General features: G+C 35.9%; 3 long non-coding RNA genes and 1 other non-coding gene across 4 annotated transcripts in view; 3 read left to right on the forward strand and 1 right to left on the reverse strand.

The window, feature by feature from the left end:
* LOC105973412 (uncharacterized) overlaps nt 1–9,725 on the reverse strand; it is a 39,659-nt gene extending 29,934 nt beyond the window's left edge. The window contains exon 1 of the long non-coding RNA XR_016033231.1: nt 9,553–9,725. This is a non-coding gene — a long non-coding RNA (uncharacterized LOC105973412). The remainder of the gene's footprint in view (nt 1–9,552) is intronic.
* Nucleotides 4,706–6,217, forward strand: LOC148768707 (uncharacterized). Its single transcript, XR_016033230.1, has 3 exons — nt 4,706–4,852; nt 5,331–5,379; nt 5,526–6,217. It is a non-coding gene; the product is annotated as an uncharacterized LOC148768707 (long non-coding RNA).
* Nucleotides 9,726–13,366: 3,641 nt separating the features above from the next.
* Nucleotides 13,367–13,464, forward strand: LOC148768708 (small nucleolar RNA Z43). The gene has a single exon (XR_016033351.1). It is a non-coding gene; the product is annotated as a small nucleolar RNA Z43 (small nucleolar RNA).
* A 560-nt stretch (nt 13,465–14,024) lies between these two features.
* On the forward strand, nt 14,025–17,013 carry LOC105961952 (uncharacterized). Its single transcript, XR_001173141.2, has 3 exons — nt 14,025–14,157; nt 16,399–16,444; nt 16,582–17,013. It is a non-coding gene; the product is annotated as an uncharacterized LOC105961952 (long non-coding RNA).
* Nucleotides 17,014–17,910: the final 897 nt, after the last annotated feature.

Below are 17,910 nucleotides of genomic sequence, written 5' to 3' on the forward strand. Positions count from 1 at the left end.
TGGAATTCTTGATGGATTTGGCCCTTCAATCTTCCTTCGATCTTGATTTGATGTTAATAACGTTAATTCGAGGGTTTAGCACCGTAATCTCGAAAATTAAACGCTTTAACGCCTTGATTTGATGAAGAACACCTTCGATTTGATGAACTCCTTCGATTTGATGAAGAACGCCTTGAATTTGATGAAGAACGACTTGAATATTGTAGAGAGAATTTTCTCCTACGGTTTTTATTCTTCTTGAGTTGTGTCCTGAATTGTGTAGGGAGAGTCCCTATTTATAGTGGTAGAATAAGAGTCCTACTTAAAGTCTGCTTGATGATGTGGCGCGATTTGATTGGCTCTCTTTAAATTGATATTTATCTCTTATAACTTGGAAGAGAAGAAATAATCCTATTGGCCAATTGATAATTATCCCCATGACTTGTCTTGCAAGACAAGGTATAATTTAATTTAGACACAATTTAATTGGCTAATTTAATTAACCAATTAATTAATTTTATGCGTCTACAAATGCCCCCTCGAGACTTGTTCACGGACAATGCATCTTGGAGTGGATGAGTCTCGATAATTGCTCAACTTCAATTGCAGCTTGATCTAGCAAAACACATATAACTTTTGAAATCATGACTGAACTTAGAGAGATTCTAAGTTGCCTACGTACCCTATGAAGGGATCAAGTCATAACGTAGTTCAAAATATATCCTTTTGAGGGATGTCGTGCACAGTTTATACTCATGTGGACAAGGAGAAATATATGCAGTTTAAACTCATGCTGAAGGAGCATTTGACTTGAATTTGTAGATAGTTTACGCTCGTATCAAGGAGCCTTGACTTGATTTGGATATGTAGATAGTTTATGCTCGTATCAAAGAGCCTTGATTTGAATTGGATATATAGATAGTTTATGCTCGTATCAAGGAGCCTTGATTTGATTTGGATATGTAGATGGTTTATGCTCGTATCAAGGAGCCTTGACTTGACTTGGATATGTAGATAGTTTATGCTCGTATCAAGGAGCTTTGATTTGATTTGAACTTGTAGACCTTTTAAACTCGTGTCAAGGAGTATTTCATTTGATTTGGACATGTAGACCTTTTAAACTCGTGTCAAGGAGTGTTTCATTTAATTTGGACATGTAGACCTTTTAAACTCGTGTCAAGGAGTATTTGATTTCATTTGGACATGTAGACCTTTTAAACTCGTGTCAAGGAGTGTTTCACTTGATTTGGACTTGTAAACCTTTTAAACTCGTGTCAAGGAGTATTTGATTTGATTTGGACATGTAGACCTTTTAAACTCGTGTCAAGGAGTGTTTCACTTGATTTGGACTTGTAGACCTTTTAAACTCGTGTCAAGGAGTATTTGATTTGATTTGTCATATTGCATAGGGTGTTGGTTCCTCAAAAGACTTGTCCCCATCCTCATGATCTTCTTGTTCTTCTTCAATATGTTCTTCATTGAGCTGGTACGGCTTTTGGAATGGTGGATCTTCAATTTGATTTGCAAGTATGCTCAACTCCATATCATGTGCTCGAGTGGCCAACTCTTCAAAACTTTTAGGTTGAATTACTTGAAGGATATATTGGAGTCCCCATTGCATTCCTTGAATGCACAGTTCAATAGCTGATGTCTCGGGCAGTCGATCCTTGCAATTAAGACTCAAATTTCTCCAACGGTTGATGTAGTGGATGACAGGTTCCTTCTTCCATTGGCGGGAATTGGTGAGCTCAATCATGCTGACTGTTCTTCGAGTGCTGTAAAAGCGGTTGAGAAATTCTTCCTCTAAGTGCTTCCAACTATCGATGGAGTTTGCCCCCAAATTAATGTACCAATCAAACGCATTGTCTTTGAGCGATCGGACGAATTGCTTGACGAGGTGATCTCCGTACGTCCCGGCATCATTGCAAGTCTCGACGAAGTGTGCCACATGTTGCTTGGGGTTGCCTTTGCCGTCAAATTGTTGAAACTTTGGAGGTATATAGCCCATTGGCATCCTTAGATCATCAATCCTTTGCGTGTATGGCTTGACATAGGTTGATGATGACTTCGAGCTTCCTTCCAACTTGTCTTTGATGGTTCCACTGATCAGCGTTATCACTTGATCTACATGAATCATCCCTTCTGGAGAAACTTGAAGTTCTTGAGCTGGAGCCTTCTCGTTTTCAACTGGTTGTTGCTTTGTGGATGTCTCGACTTCGTCTTGAACTTCTATCTGATTCTCCACAGCTTGACTAGCATCGGCTTTGTCCATCTTGTTGATCAACTCGGCAATTTGAGAATCTCGTTGTTGAACATGCTTTGTGAGTCCCTCAATTGCCTTTGTCAAACTTGCAATTTGCTCCTCCATGGTTGTAGCGTTTGTTGTCATGACGGATGCCACCTCTGAGTAGCTTGATGTTGAACGAGGCGTGGGCTGTGAAATCTTTCGTTTTGAACCTTCCACGTCTGCGCTTGTGTTGACAAGAGGTGGTAAGCCTTTCTGAATGGTTTGAGGCGTCGAGTTAGTCTCGGAGGACGCTTGCAGCTGCAACACTTCGAGGATCTTCGAGAGAGAGAAGAGATGAGAAGTAGAGATGTCCCCACCGGGTGTGCCAAAATTTGTAGCAACAAATTCTTATATGCGAATTTAACAAACAAGAAAATACTTGCACAAAGATAATTTATTGAATTAAAATAAAATATTGCGGGTTACAAACTCTAATTTAATCCTCTGATTATTCTCTCAAGAAAAATATATGATTGACTTTGAATTTCGGAGACGAGTCGTTGACTTGATCTTCTCCGGATTTGATTTGGATTTGAATAACGTCTTCCGAGGGTCTTGCGACTTGAATCTCGGATCGAACGCTGAACTTTGACGGATTTTGACTTGAAGATCTTGGAATTCTTGATGGATTTGGCCCTTCAATCTTCCTTCGATCTTGATTTGATGTTAATAACGTTAATTCGAGGGTTTAGCACCGTAATCTCAAAAATTAAACGCTTTAACGCCTTGATTTGATGAAGAACACCTTCGATTTGATGAACTCCTTCGATTTGATGAAGAACGCCTTGAATTTGATGAAGAACGACTTGAATATTGTAGAGAGAATTTTCTCCTACGGTTTTTATTCTTCTTGAGTTGTGTCCTGAATTGTGTAGGAGAGTCCCTATTTATAGTGGTAGAATAAGAGTCCTACTTAAAGTCTGCTTGATGATGTGGCGCGATTTGATTGGCTCTCTTTAAATTGATATTTATCTCTTATAACTTGGAAGAGAAGAAATAATCCTATTGGCCAATTGATAATTATCCCCATGACTTGTCTTGCAAGACAAGGTATAATTTAATTTAGACACAATTTAATTGGCTAATTTAATTAACCAATTAATTAATTTTATGCGTCTACAGATGGGAAACAAAATGTAGCAACTGAACAAAGCTTCATCATATGAAAAATGTAGCTTTTGTAATAATATATAAATCAAGTTTTATTCTTTCTTTTGAATTGATCTGTATAAGTCAAATTGTATACATAGTCTGATTTCTGAAAATTGCAATTTGGTCCTAAACTCTTTTGAATTCTGTATAAGTCAGTCAAATTGAATTCATAGCCTGATTTTTTAAAATTGCAATTTTGTCCTAATTAAACCTTTTGAATTCTGTATAAGTTAAAACTTAAAATGTATTACATCGGGGGATTGGTGGCTGGATAAACTAGATACATAGCATGATTTTTGAAAATTGCAATGTGGTCCTAAACCTTTTGAAAATTGCACACACACACACACACACATATATATAACCTAAAATGCATGAATAATTATATTGATATTATAAGTGTACTTTTAGAAAATTTTAGTATTTCAAAAAATAGGAAATCATAATTATAAAATAAAATTACTAGATTGAACTTTTCTGGATCGTAACCGGTCGAATTGGAAAAGTTCATTATAATCTCCACCCTAATTCCGACAGTTCCATGTTCGAACTACTTTATAGGATTTATACTAGCACTAATTTCACTTATCCCCGGCCCATCCGGTAAAACTAATTTCTTCGTGAACGTGCCGACGTGGATTTAGAGTTGTCCCCGATATCACAGGGACTTAATTATGGCATTTATTATGATTCTCGAGCAAAAAAGAGCTTTGTCGCGAACCGAATAATAGTAAAAATAAAAAATGTTTGCTAAACGACAAGCAAACCCGAAGTACAAATGTTAATTGTGCTTCGAGTTTGCGATGCAAATTTTCCCGTAGCCATTGTATATTCGTCTGTGAAATTTCAATGAAGCAATTAATTGAGCTTTCTTTGTGAATTTAGTTCACAGATCTCGTATTATCGCTCTGTTTTGAAATGACATTTCTTTCCTTTCGTTACCTCGTGCCGTATTATTTAAATGTTCAATTACCTCAACGGGTTATATTATGTGCCGATTATGTCATTTTTTGTTTTTCATTTTTCTGTTTGTTCAACTCCAAAATTAACAGAAAAAAAAAATATTCGTCAAATTGACTTTACTGGATATACCAACAATATTAGGTAGTATTTGAAAAATATATAATATAAAAAATGAGAAAATAAAGAAGTGAGGCATGCACCGACACACAAACAACCTGAAAGCCCACTGGGCTTTCTCATCAGCTGTACTTTAATTTGGCGGCGCTCACTTCAAATTGTTTCTAGGGTTTTGACATCATTTCTTTTCTATATAAAGGACCCACAAAAAATATATCTGTCACAACTCACTGCGCAGCTGCTTTGTCTGAAATTCAGACAGCAACAACACATAGCTATGTCCGCCAGGGCTTATCGATCCTTGTTCGAATTCCTCCACCGCCCGAGTCCGCCGCCTGAACCTCCGCCGCCGAGGTCTGCCTTGTTCGAAAAATGGATTCAATGTTTGTGTATATATAGATTTAATTCAGATGTTTTTTTTGTTATGAATGTTTGCTTTTCTTTTCTATCTTCATTTCTCGATTAGTAGCAGCATGCAAAAACTTAATTGGATTGATTTTTATTTATTTCATATATATGGATTTGCGGATTTATTTTCCGGGTGATTTAAACAATTTATTGATTAATAATGATTCTGAAACCCTTAACTAAATCAATGAGTTTTTTTTTTCTCATTTTGGTGCGATGAAATCAAGATCTTAGTCACTGATCTTTTTTTTTTTTTCAATTTTTTTATTATTTATTTATATATAATTAAAAAGTAAATCTAATCCCGATTTGGTCTATTTATGTCCATTATTAGAATGTGAGTCCAGGAACCTGTTTGAATATACATATTTACTGCGGAAGTTTATGAACTCTATTTTCTTTTTATTTGGTTTTTGACGTACAGATGGAGGAGAGGCTTATCGAACAGTACTCTCCTTTTTACATACATAAGGGTAAAACCAATTATTTTCTGACAAAGTGAACTTTTCTTTTAATTGCATCAATTTAGTTTCAATATATTTTTCTATAATAAACAAATTCATGATTAACAAAGTTTATTAACTCACTCTCATATTTTTTTGTTGTTGTTGAATTCCAGAACTCTTAGAATGTGAAGATTTCATATATAGGTCATTTTCCCTTTCCGTAGGGAAACTCTTCGGACCAAACTAACCTATAACCCTATTGGCTCGGGCCTGGATGCATACTGCCTAGATGATGACTCGGCATAATTTTGGAATTTGAATGATGACTCAACTTTGCTAGTCTTTGAAGGAAAATATAAAATATAGGGGAGAAGGAAAATATAAAATACTAAAGAAGACCGAGGTGAAAGATGCTGAAGAACATAATCATGCAACTTATGTTTATTTCGATGTTGCTGGTAAACATACTCCTCTTGGATCTTTTAGTCCTGGCATGTGATGAAATAAGTGGCTGCAAGCCAAGGAACCAAATAGTCCAGAACCTCCCTTGCAAGCTGGGCGACGCTACTATCTTTCAGGCTCATTTCTGTGGTCAATATATTCTTAAACAGTAGTTCTAATTTTTTATATATGTATGTGTGTGTGTGCGTGTGAATTTGATTAAGATGGATTGGATGGGTAGAAAAAGAAATGTATTGGATCTGTAGAAAAATGGATTGAATAACTGTTTTTTTTTTCCTTTAAGAAAAGAAGAACTAATTTGGTCAATATATACAGATCTAAAGACATGTTTGAATATATGTACACGGATTTTTGCAATGGAAGTATGTAAATAAATTGGGAGATCGATGAGCTTTTTCTTTAATCATTAAACGTATATTATATTTGGTTATTTTGTTAATTTCAAACTTGTAACTTTGCCCCTTAATTACATTATTTATAAATTCACTATTTTTTACAACTCATGTATAAATATAGGGCAAATTACGACCACCCTTGAGGTATGGTCAAATTACGAAAAAACCCCTCTTGTTTAATAGCATTTCACCACCTGGACTTTGACCTTTTTTGCACTTTACCACCTTAACTAAAAAAAGTTGCACGGGCACACCCAAACTCACTTTTTTTACGCACTTAACCACCTAGGAGGAATATTCCGGCGAATCTTCTAATTTTCCAACGCACGTGCGATACACATGCTTAATGGAGGGCTTTTTTTGTTATTTCACCTTAAAAAAATTGTGGGCCCTCTTTTTACTCTTTCTTCTCCTTCTTTCTTATTCTCTCTCTCTTTCTCGCACACCCACACACATACAGACATCCCCCATCATCATCTTCTGCTTCTCTTCTTTCTTTGTGCTTCTGTCAAGAATCATTTTTTTCCCAAAAGAAACTCCGCGAACAATGTTGTGATGGAACTGTGAAAGTATAAATCGTAGGTCTGATTCCATTATTGACCATTTCTTCAATCATGTACAAAGCATCATCCACCTTAACAAGCACAAATTGATGTTCATTTTTCAGTATTTGTAAGTAAAAGAATAAATATATAGATATAGAGAACTCATATTGTAGGAAATATCATAAATTATACAGAAGATGGAGATTAAACATGTGGAAAGAGCCATAAGGTACACAACATAAAGCATATGGTACAAATTATCAGCCTAGCAGCATTAAAGATGGAATTCCACTATTTTCCCTATTTGCTTAAAAAATAAAATTGGATAAGAAAAAAAGTTTGTAGCCGGGACAAAGCGACGGCGGTGCACGTCAACTTGAGGCGGCTTTTAAGTAAGGCCTGATACTCCACAAAATCTAGAGGAATATTTGTGGGTGGCCCCACCGCCGCCGCAATCTGTCACCGCGGATTATCATCGTTGTGATTGGAGTTGGCTTCGATCTCACCGACGTCGTTGCGTTGTATGGTGGTGTTGTTGTGATCGGGGGAGGCGACCTCCTGCAGGAACCGCTAGAATGCCCACTCCGATGAGCTGCAGTTCATCCCCATCATTTTCGAAGAGGACTTAGCGACGACGGCGGACGAAGATTGATTCTTGAGAAAAGCACAAAGAATGAAGAGAAGAAGAAGATGATGATGGGGATGTCAGTATATGTGTGGGTGTCCGAGAGAGAGAGAGAGAGAGAGAGAGAGAGAGAGAGAGAGAGAGAGAGAGAGAGAGAGAGAGAGAGAGAGAAAGGGAGAGAGAGAGAAAAAAAGGCCCCACAAAAATTTTGATTTGAAATGACCAAAAAACCCTTCCATTAAGCATGTGCATCGCGCGTGCGCCGGAAAATGAGAAGATTCGCCGGAATATTCCTCGTAGGTGGTTATGTGCGTAAAAAAGGTGAGTTTGGGTGTACCCTTGCAATTTTTTTTTGTTAAGGTGGTAAAGTGCAAAAACGGGCAAAGTCTAGGTGGCGAAATGCTATTAACCCTTACGAATAAATAAAGATCATTACATCTCTTAGAAAAATATATTCTTAAGAATAAGACGTCCAAGATTATTACAAACATATATATGACCGTGAAAAACCCGTCTCGTACACAGTAGAATAAACTCTACGTACGAACCCTAATGCAAGTACACTCCATATATGGATTCAACAAAACGAAAAGTCGAATAATTTCTATAAGGGACAAAAAAGGAAAAAAAAATGACCCGATTTATAACAAGAGCATTAGCATTCATATGAACTAGTCTGTCCCGTTGCTATATTTTGTTTTCCTATCATTAGCTTCTTTTTTTTTTTTACCCTAAGACCCAATTTGAGGTGTTAGAAAGATTCAGAAATATTAGAATGTTTCTAACACCTCAAATTCAATCTTTGATGATAGGAAAACAAAAGGTAGCAACAAAACAAAACCAAATAATATTCATATGAATGTAGATCCGCATTAAGAACCATTAACCAATCTCATATGTATTTCCATAGCCGGAGGCTCCAGAATTCCGTCTTCATTTTTACCATTACCAACGAGGGAGATCAGTGTTGATTATGAGGTGGATGATCTGATTCGTCTTTGTGGAATTCGGCCCGGCATTTTGGACTCGCTTGGTAGCTTCTATGGGGGCGTCCGTTGCAGTAAGGTATTTTAAATTTTATCGTCATTTCTTCCTTCAAGCTCTGCTTTGTTTTGTTGGTGAAAAATTAAGCACTAGACGACAGAAGGAAGGAGCAGCGGCAGCTACCTTCTTTACCACACTGGAACATGAGAATGAACGCAGATTCACTAATAATTTCATAGCGGCCATGTTTCGAGGGGGTGGTGAAACAATTGATTTGAAGCCTTGAATGCGCATATAGAATGCCGAAAAACATCTATAAAAACACGAAACACCTTTTTTATACTCCCTTAAAAAGTAACTGATTGAGCTTTCGAGAAAAAATCATCAGATCATTTCTTGAAGTATTATCAACCTTTTCCACCCCTCCAACACCACCAATGCTCCACTAATGAAACAGTTCTGGAATTCACCGGTTGGTCAACAACAACAAAAAACACGAGCGTGGTCAGTTCATAAACTTTGTACATAATGAATTATTTCTTTTTTTTTTTTGTTAAAAAATATAAAGAAACAATTGATGCAATAAAAAAGAAAGGTAACTTTAATTTGTGAGATATTTGGTGAAAGAAAATTGATTTTACCGTTATGTCGCTGACAAGAATATTGTTCGATATGCTTCTCCTTCATCTATTTGCCAAAAAACCAGAAAAGAAAAGAGAGGTTGTAAACTTCGTCCATAAATCCGAAAATCGAACATCTTAATTAAATCCATATATATCAACTGTATGGAATAAATAAATTCAATCCAATGAACTTTCGCATGCAACAAACTAATTGAGAAATATATCTTCATACCAGATCCAATATAAATACTGTTAAACAGATCTTATTATATATGATATATATCATTAATAGGTTTAAAAATTTCAGATCTGTATCAACGGGCCAAAATCAGTGAAAAATATTAAAAGAAAAAAAGGTAAGAAAAATAAAAAATAGATTAGTTATTAAGATCTTATTTCATCACCACAAATACAACATGAAGAACAAAAAAAAAACATTTTAAATCCATATATATCAACTATATATCAAGAACAGAAATAAATTAAATCAAGAAAAAAAAGATGGAAAAGAGAAACCATATATATATATATATACATAAACATATGATCGGAAGAGAAGAGCAGACCTCGGCGGTGGAGGTTCAGGAGGCGGCCTTAGGCGGTGGTGGAGATCTTCAGGTGAAAATCTGTAAACCGACACTGACACGTACATAATTTTTCTGTCGGAAATTCAGACACAGAAAATAAAACGGCGCAGAGAAAAACCTAGGAATTTCAGACACATAAGAGATTTAATCGGTCCTTTTTATAGAGGTAATTGAGTGACGTTAAAACCTAGGAAAAAGAAAGTGCAGATAATTTTAGGGCACCTGAACACAAGCCCACTGGGCTTTAGATTTTCTGTGTCACTGTTCTAAAAATGTTTATTAAAATAAATATAGTATTTTCCTTTTGTATGAGAATTTTTATGAATTATCCTTATTATTCAAATATAATTTATAATTTACAATTGATTTTTTTTAGAATCCAAATGTAAAAGTAATTGAAAGTTTAGAAAATATAGAGGAAGGAACAGAAAGAAGGAAATGCTACATCGAGAGAAGACAATTATACGAGATCTATCAATTAAATTTACAGAGCGGTCACCAATACATCGATAAATGATATACATACATTGAGGTTTTCTTATCGTTTAGCACATTCTTTTTTAATTTGTTACTATATATATAACATACTTTGGTTCGCGTCAATGTTTTTTTTTTCCGCTCAAGAATCATAATAAATGCATGCAATAAATACCCATAATATACGCCGTAGAGTCATCATCTTAGCTTGATAAGTAATGACACGACAACTTAGATCGAGTACGTCAGCTTAGCAACAAACTAATATTAATTATTGATATGGGATAAGCGAATTTAGCGCTAATATTCTAAATCCTATAAAATAGTTTGGACATGTAGGAGTTAGAATTAGGGGTGAAGATAAAGAAGTTTTCGAATTCCACAGGTTACGGTTTTAAAATTTCCAATCTCGTAATGATTTGTTTAGGGTTAATGACAGTTTGCACCCCAAACTATCGTGTATATTTTGCACGTTACCCCCTCAACATTTTTTTTAACAAACTTTTACCAAAACTAGTTAAATTATTGCACAGTGCCTCAAAGTTGCCATTTTCGTTCATTTCTCATTGGAATCGTCTGCACGTGCGTCACATGTGAGTACTTTTTTCAGGGTACTAACATCCATTAGCTTATGTGAAAGTTAGGGTTCTCCTTTCCGGAGGTGAAATATTGTTCTATTGTCTCCGAAGGCGAAGGTGATTATACAAAGTAAGATTGTTAAGTTTTCACCGGGTTAGTGAATTTTGAGCTTCGTCTGCTTATTTTATGGTTTGCCTCCAAGATTTTTTAGCTTAGATATTTGGGTCTATGAATTTTGAGCTAAGATTTCTTGGCTTATTGTTTTCGAACCTCTGGATAACCGTAATAGCTTGCTAATTGAAGATGAATTGAATATTCTGATCTCAATTGTGTGAGCACAAATTTAGGAGAAAGATACCTAATGTTTGCTTCATAAATTGTGTTTGTGCTTGTGGACCGCTAGAAACGAGAAGGGTAATAGGGGTTTGGGTGGGAATGATGAAATGGCAAATATACGTACCCTTCAAGAAGACTGAAAATGTCAATTTTGGCAAAAAAAAAAAAAAAGAAAACCACCGAAAATTGGCTTTTGAGGCAAAGTGCAATGAAAACAATATTTCTCAAGGGTGTTTTCTCCTTTTTGAAATTTTAGGGGGGATCGAAGTGCGAAAACAGAAAATTTCTAGGGGGTGAGGTGCATTTTATCCTTTTTTGGATTACAAAAAACTCACATTGTGTATGCATAAATGGCCACATGCATCTCTTTCCATGCACCTTCTCGTCAATAAAACCCGTCGCCGATATCTAAAGCAATAAGGAATTCACAGAGAAAATGAGAAGAAGGTTCAGAAGTCGAAGCAAGAGGGGCAAGAAATATGAGTGAATTGCATTTAGTACCACCGTGAAATTCGCAACTGCGCGGTTCCCCCTGTCATAAAACAATTATCAAATACCCCCCTCTACTTATTAGTCAAAGGACAAAACCCCCCTCCAAGCAGATCGTGTGTCTCACTCGCGGTGTCGTAAGATCAATATCTGAATTTTGTTGTAAATGGACGGAATAATCTGAAATCGAGGCGATTGCAAAGTTCCTCGGATTCAAAATAGGAAATCGACGTGTAGTGGTGGCGCCGCCATTATCTCGAGGCTATGAGGAGACAATTCCCTCAAAAGATACATGCTAATTCTTTAAACTTTAGCTAGTTTGCCATCAAAATTCGTTAGTAGATTGCAGCGAGCGGAAAAGTATTTGTTACAGGTGATTTTATCTATAAAAAAAAAACAGAGGACTAAACCTTTTGAATTCTATATAAGTCAAATTTTATGCATCTTGGGGATTGGTGGCTGGATAAAGTAAACACAGCATGATTTCTAAAAATTGCAATTTGGCCCTAAACCTTTTGAAAATTGCATATATATATGTTTGTATATTATTTAAAATTCATGAATAATTTTACTGATATTATAAGTGTACTTTTAGAAAATTTTGACGTTTTCTGAATATTTTAGAAATCAAAATCGGAAGGGAAATCAAAATTTCTGATTATTTAATACATATTTCTGATTATGATCCATTTTGTATTTCAAAAAATAGGAAATCATAATAAAAAAAAATTATTACTAGATTGAAATTTTTTGGACGGTAAACGGTGGAATTCGAAAAGTTTGTTATAATCTCCACCCCTAATCCCGGCTCGTCCATGCTCGACGAACTATTTTGTAGGATTTATACTGGGGCTAATTTCATATATCCCCGTTCCATCCAGTAAAACTAATTTCTTCGTGAACGTAACTATTGCATGCATTTATTATGATTCTTGAGTAAAAAAAAAACCTTGTCGCAAGCCGAAATCAATATCTAGTAACAATAAAGAACGTTTCCTAAACGACAAGTAAACCCTAGGTACATACGTTGATTTTCCCTCCAAGTTTGCCGTGCGGATTTTCTCGTTGCCCGTGTATATCCGTCCGTGAAATCGCAATTAAACAATTAATTGACCTACCTAATAGTGATCGGCCTGTAAATTTAGTTGATCGATCGATCTCGCGCTATCCCGAAGTAGAATTTCATTTCCTTCTATTACCTCGCTCTATTTTCATTTTTCTATTCACGGAACTCAGTTGTTCATAAATTGAAATATCAACTTATGATTTTACTGGATATACCAACAATTATATTAGGTACTAATTGAAAAATATATAGGGTTAATAGCATTTCGCCACCTAGACTTTGCCCGTTTTTGCACTTTACCACCTTAACTAAAAAAAGTTGCAAGGGCACACCCAAACTCACGTTTTTTACGCACATAACCACCTACGTGGAATATTCCGGCGAATCTTCTCATTTTCCGACGCACGCGCGATGCACATGCGTAATGGAAGGATTTTTTGGTCATTTCACCTCAAAATTTTTGTGGGGCCTGTTTTTTTTCTCTCTCTCTCTCTCTCCCTTTCTCTCTTTCTCTCTCTCTCTCTCCCGTTCTCTCTCTCTTTCTTTCTCGGACACCCACACATATACAGACATCCCCATCATCAGCTCTCAGTGCCGGCGTCCAATAAACACACACACACACACACAATCAAACACAGATTGAATTACCTAGCTTCTTCATCGGCGCCTCTCTATCCCCACAACTCAGATCTCTACTCATCTCGCCTTCTTCAAACAGCACACACAAACACGCACCCCAGCGTGAAGAGTTTGCTTCTACAGAAATCCATTCCTTTGATTTAATTTTGATTTTTTTGATTTCGATTCAGATTTTCTCTGTGTGTATATATATGTGTAAGTATATATGAGCAATGAAGACTACTTGTAATTGGTCTCGTTCGTCGTAACGACATTCCAATGCCTTGCCGACTATCCTGTTATATCACCACCCATAAACTGAGCTCATAGGTAATTCACTTCAATTTTTTTTGTATGTATATATATGTATATATTTATATTTTATATAATTTTTTTTCTGGATTTTTTCGTTGGCCAATGATTTTAAAAAAAATAAATAAGCATATGTCTGAATTACCACATGTGGATCAACCACATGATTTTATACGTTCACAGTTCCCATCACAGCATTGCTCGCGGAGTTTCTTTTGGGAAAAAACTGATTCTTGACAAAAGCACAAAGAAAGAAGAGAAGCAGAAGAAGATTCGCCGGAATATTCCTCCTAGGTGGTTATGTGCGTGAAAAAAGTGAGTTTGGGTGTGCCCGTGCAACTTTTTTTAGTTAAGGTGGTAAAGTGCGAAAACGGACAAAGTTCAGGTGGCGAAATGCTATTAACCCAAATATATAATATAAAAAATGAGAAAATAAAGAAGTGAGGCATGCACCGACACACAAACAACCTGAAAGCCCACTGGGCTTTCTCATCAATTTGGCGGCGCTCACTTCAATTTTTTTCTAGGGTTTTGACGTCACTTTTTCTCTATTTAAAGGGCCGATAGAAAATCTTTCTATTCCAACTCATTGCGCAACTGCTCTGTCCGAAATTCAGACAGCAGCAAAACATAGCTATGTCCGAAATTCTATCCTTAATCGAATTTCTCCACCGTCTGAGGCCGCCGCCTGAACCTCCGCCGCCGAGGTCTGCCCTCCTCTTCAGATATCTTGTTTATGTGCAGAAAAACGGATTCAGTTTATTTATTCCAGAAAATTGATATATGGATTTAATTAAGATGTTTTTTTTGTTATGCATGTTCGATTTGTGGATTTCTGTTCTTGGCCACATTTGTTCAGATTTCAGACAATTTATTGATTCATAAAAGATTCTGATATATATATAGAGTAAAAAGCAGTTTACCCCCTAAATTAAAGGCTGTTTTGCACTTTGCCCCCCAAACAAAAAAATTTTGCACGTTTTTACCTAAACTTGTTAATTCATTGCACGGTGCCTCATAAAAGGAATATTCCGGCAATTTTGACCGGAATGAGAAACCATGTGCGTTGCACGTGAAATTTGTAGGGGTAAATTTGTCCCTTCACTTATATCCTATGTATTAATATAAACTAATCATTAAAAATAAAATTAAAAAAGAAAAAGAAAAAGAAAGCTGCCACCATCCCGTTGGCCATTAAAAAAACCCCAAACTCTTCCCACACCGCCATTTTTCATCTATCTTCATAGACAACTCTGTTTCTTCTTCTTCTCAGGCTACATCGAAGAATTCCACAGTTCAAACGGGATTTCATACCCATATTATAAAATACATAAAGTTTATGAATCACTCGTATCTAACTATTAAAAAGAAGGAAAACTAAATAAAAAAAGAATATTGTCATCTTCTTCCCTTGGCCGACCCCTGTCTGCAAATCATCATCATCACCTCCAACTTTCCTACCTTCATTTCGACCTCTAAACTTTCATTCCATGAGTCCTGCTAACCACCACTGCCCGATTCGTCGGCTTAATAACCCCCTTCCCTCTCAGCTTCATCAACGCCGACAAAGCAATACCTGTGCGCGGGCAGACAAACATTCCGGTCGAATCCACCATTGCCACGGCGTCCATCAGAGCATAAACTGCTTTGTCTATTGAAACTGGGTCGGAGTTCTTCAGAGCATAAACTGCTCTGTCGATTGAAAAATTAAAATAAGCATTACAGGCCCAACACAAACAAACCACCGCCTCCGACCCTCTTTCTCAACAAACTCTGCTCACCTCCAGACACAATCAAGCTAATACATGAAAGTGATATTTGGAAAGCGGAAGCATACGACAGCGGGTGTGGGGAAGAAACGAACAAGAGGAAAACGGAGAAGATAGAGGAAAGGAAAACGGTGATAAAAGGGGAAACGGAAGAGGGTTTTTGAGAGGAGAAATAAAGAAGGGTGATTGGAGAACCCGCCATAGTAAGAATCTATGGATGATGGTCGTACGGGAGCCGCCGGCGGCGGCGGCACCGTCGTTATCCTTGAACAGTCTCCGATCTATGGCGGCGGAGATTGACCTGTAGGAGATTTGCTCCACCTTCATCGCCGCTGTCTTTACAATCCGTTTATAGCAGCTGCAATCCTCTCAATCTCTCCGAGTTACAGGGCAGCAAAGGAAATTGACTTTTTATAATTTGAGTTGGGATTTCTTTTGGCTGGGCTTGGAGATGGGTTGGGATGGTAGTGCGTTACAGCGCTTTTTCTTTTCTTCTTTTTCTTTTTGTTTTTTTGCTTATTTATTTATTTAATTTATTTAAATGATTAATTTATATTCAATATATAGTATGTATATGAATGGACAAATTTATCACTCCAAATCTCACGTGCAATGCACATGTTTTAGTATTCCGGTCAAAATTGCCGGAAAATTTAGTTCAGGAGGCACCGTGCAAGGAATTAACGAGTTTAGGTAAAAACGTGCAAATTTTTTTTGTTTGGGGGGCAAAGTGCAAAACGGTCATTAGTTTAGGGGGCAAACTGCTTTTTACTCATATATATATATATATATATATATATATATATATATATATATATATATATATATATATATATATATATATATATATATATATATATATATATATATATATAGTTAAGATGTATTGGATCGGATCTGTAGGAAAAATGTATTGAATAATTAACTGTTCTTTTTTTTTTAAACATAATTTGGTCCATTTATGCAGATCTAATAACATGTTTGGAATATACATACACGACTGAAAGCAGATTAAATCTGGTTATTTTTTTTTTTTTAATATTTACAGCCGCAAACAACTTGTAACTTTGCTCCTTAATTACATTGTTTATAAATTCACTTTTTTTACAACTCTGTATAAAGATATCATGGAAGAAGTTTACGAACATTTTTTTCTTTTTATTTGGTTTTGATATACAGATGGAGCACAAGCACATCGAACAATATTCTCGTCAGCGGTATAAGAGTAAAACCAATTCTTAACTTTTTTTTTATTGCATCAATAGATTCATTTATATTTTTATATATATAAAAAAATGTTTCATTATTAATAAAGTTTATGATCTCACTCTCATGTTTTTTTTTGTTGTTGTTGAATTTCAGATCTCTTAGAATGTGAAGATTTCATGTATAAGTCAATTTGTGTCAGATGAAAAGGTTTTGGAAAGTTTTTATTTCCAAAGCTTTTGATGACCTTGTTGGCCGATTTCCTCACAATCATTCTAATGATCCGCTCTTGTTTCCAATATGGATTGATGGGTGTTTTCAAATAGTCGACAAGAATAGCCTTGACAAATTTTGGCACGCCCAAAAATTTGTAGCAACAAATTCTTATCTGCGAATTTAACAAACAAGAAAATACTTGCACAAAGATAATTTATTGAATTAAAATAAAATATTGCGGGTTACAAACTCTAATTTAATCCTCTGATTATTCTCTCAAGAAAAATATATGATTGACTTTGAATTTCGGAGACGAGTCGTTGACTTGATCTTCTCCGGATTTGATTTGGATTTGAATAACGTCTTCCGAGGGTCTTGCGACTTGAATCTCGGATCGAACGCTGAACTTTGACGGATTTTGACTTGAAGATCTTGGAATTCTTGATGGAATTGGCCCTTCAATCTTCCTTCGATCTTGATTTGATGTTAATAACGTTAATTCGAGGGTTTAGCACCGTAATCTCGAATTAAACGCTTTAACGCCTTGATTTGATGAAGAACACCTTCGATTTGATGAACTCCTTCGATTTGATGAAGAACGCCTTGAATTTGATGAAGAACGACTTGAATATTGTAGAGAGAATTTTCTCCTACGGTTTTTATTATTCTTGAGTTGTGTCTTGAATTGTGTAGGGAGGGTCCCTATTTATAGTGGTAGAATAAGAGTCCTACACAAAGTCTTCTTGATGACGTGGCGCGATTTGATTGGCTCTCTTTAAATTGATATTTATCTCTTATAACTTGGAAGAGAAGAAACAATCCTATTGGTCAATAATTAATTGATAATTATCTCCATGACTTATTTTGCAAGATAAATTATAATCTTGGGATTCAATTTAATATAATATAAATTATATTAAATTTACGTGTCTACAAATGCCCCCTCGAGACTTGTTCACGGACAATGCGTTTTGGAGTGAATGAGTCTCGATAATTGTTTAACTTCAATTGCAGCTTGATCTAGCAAAGCACATACATTTTTTGAAATCATGACTGGACTTAGAGAGATTCTAAGTTGCCTACGTACCCTATAGAGGGATCAAGTCATAACGTAGTTCAAAATATATCCTTTTGAGGGATGTCATGCACAGTTTACACTCATGTGGACAAGGAGAAACATTTGCAGTTTAAGCTCGTGCTGAAGGAGCATTTGACTTGAATTTGTAGATAGTTTACGCTCGTATCAAGGAGCCTTGACTTGATTCCGAT

This window comes from Erythranthe guttata, chromosome 8 (genome assembly GCF_056151865.1).
Source record: "Erythranthe guttata isolate IM_541 chromosome 8, IM_541, whole genome shotgun sequence".
In the NCBI taxonomy this organism is placed as follows: Eukaryota; Viridiplantae; Streptophyta; class Magnoliopsida; order Lamiales; family Phrymaceae; genus Erythranthe; species Erythranthe guttata.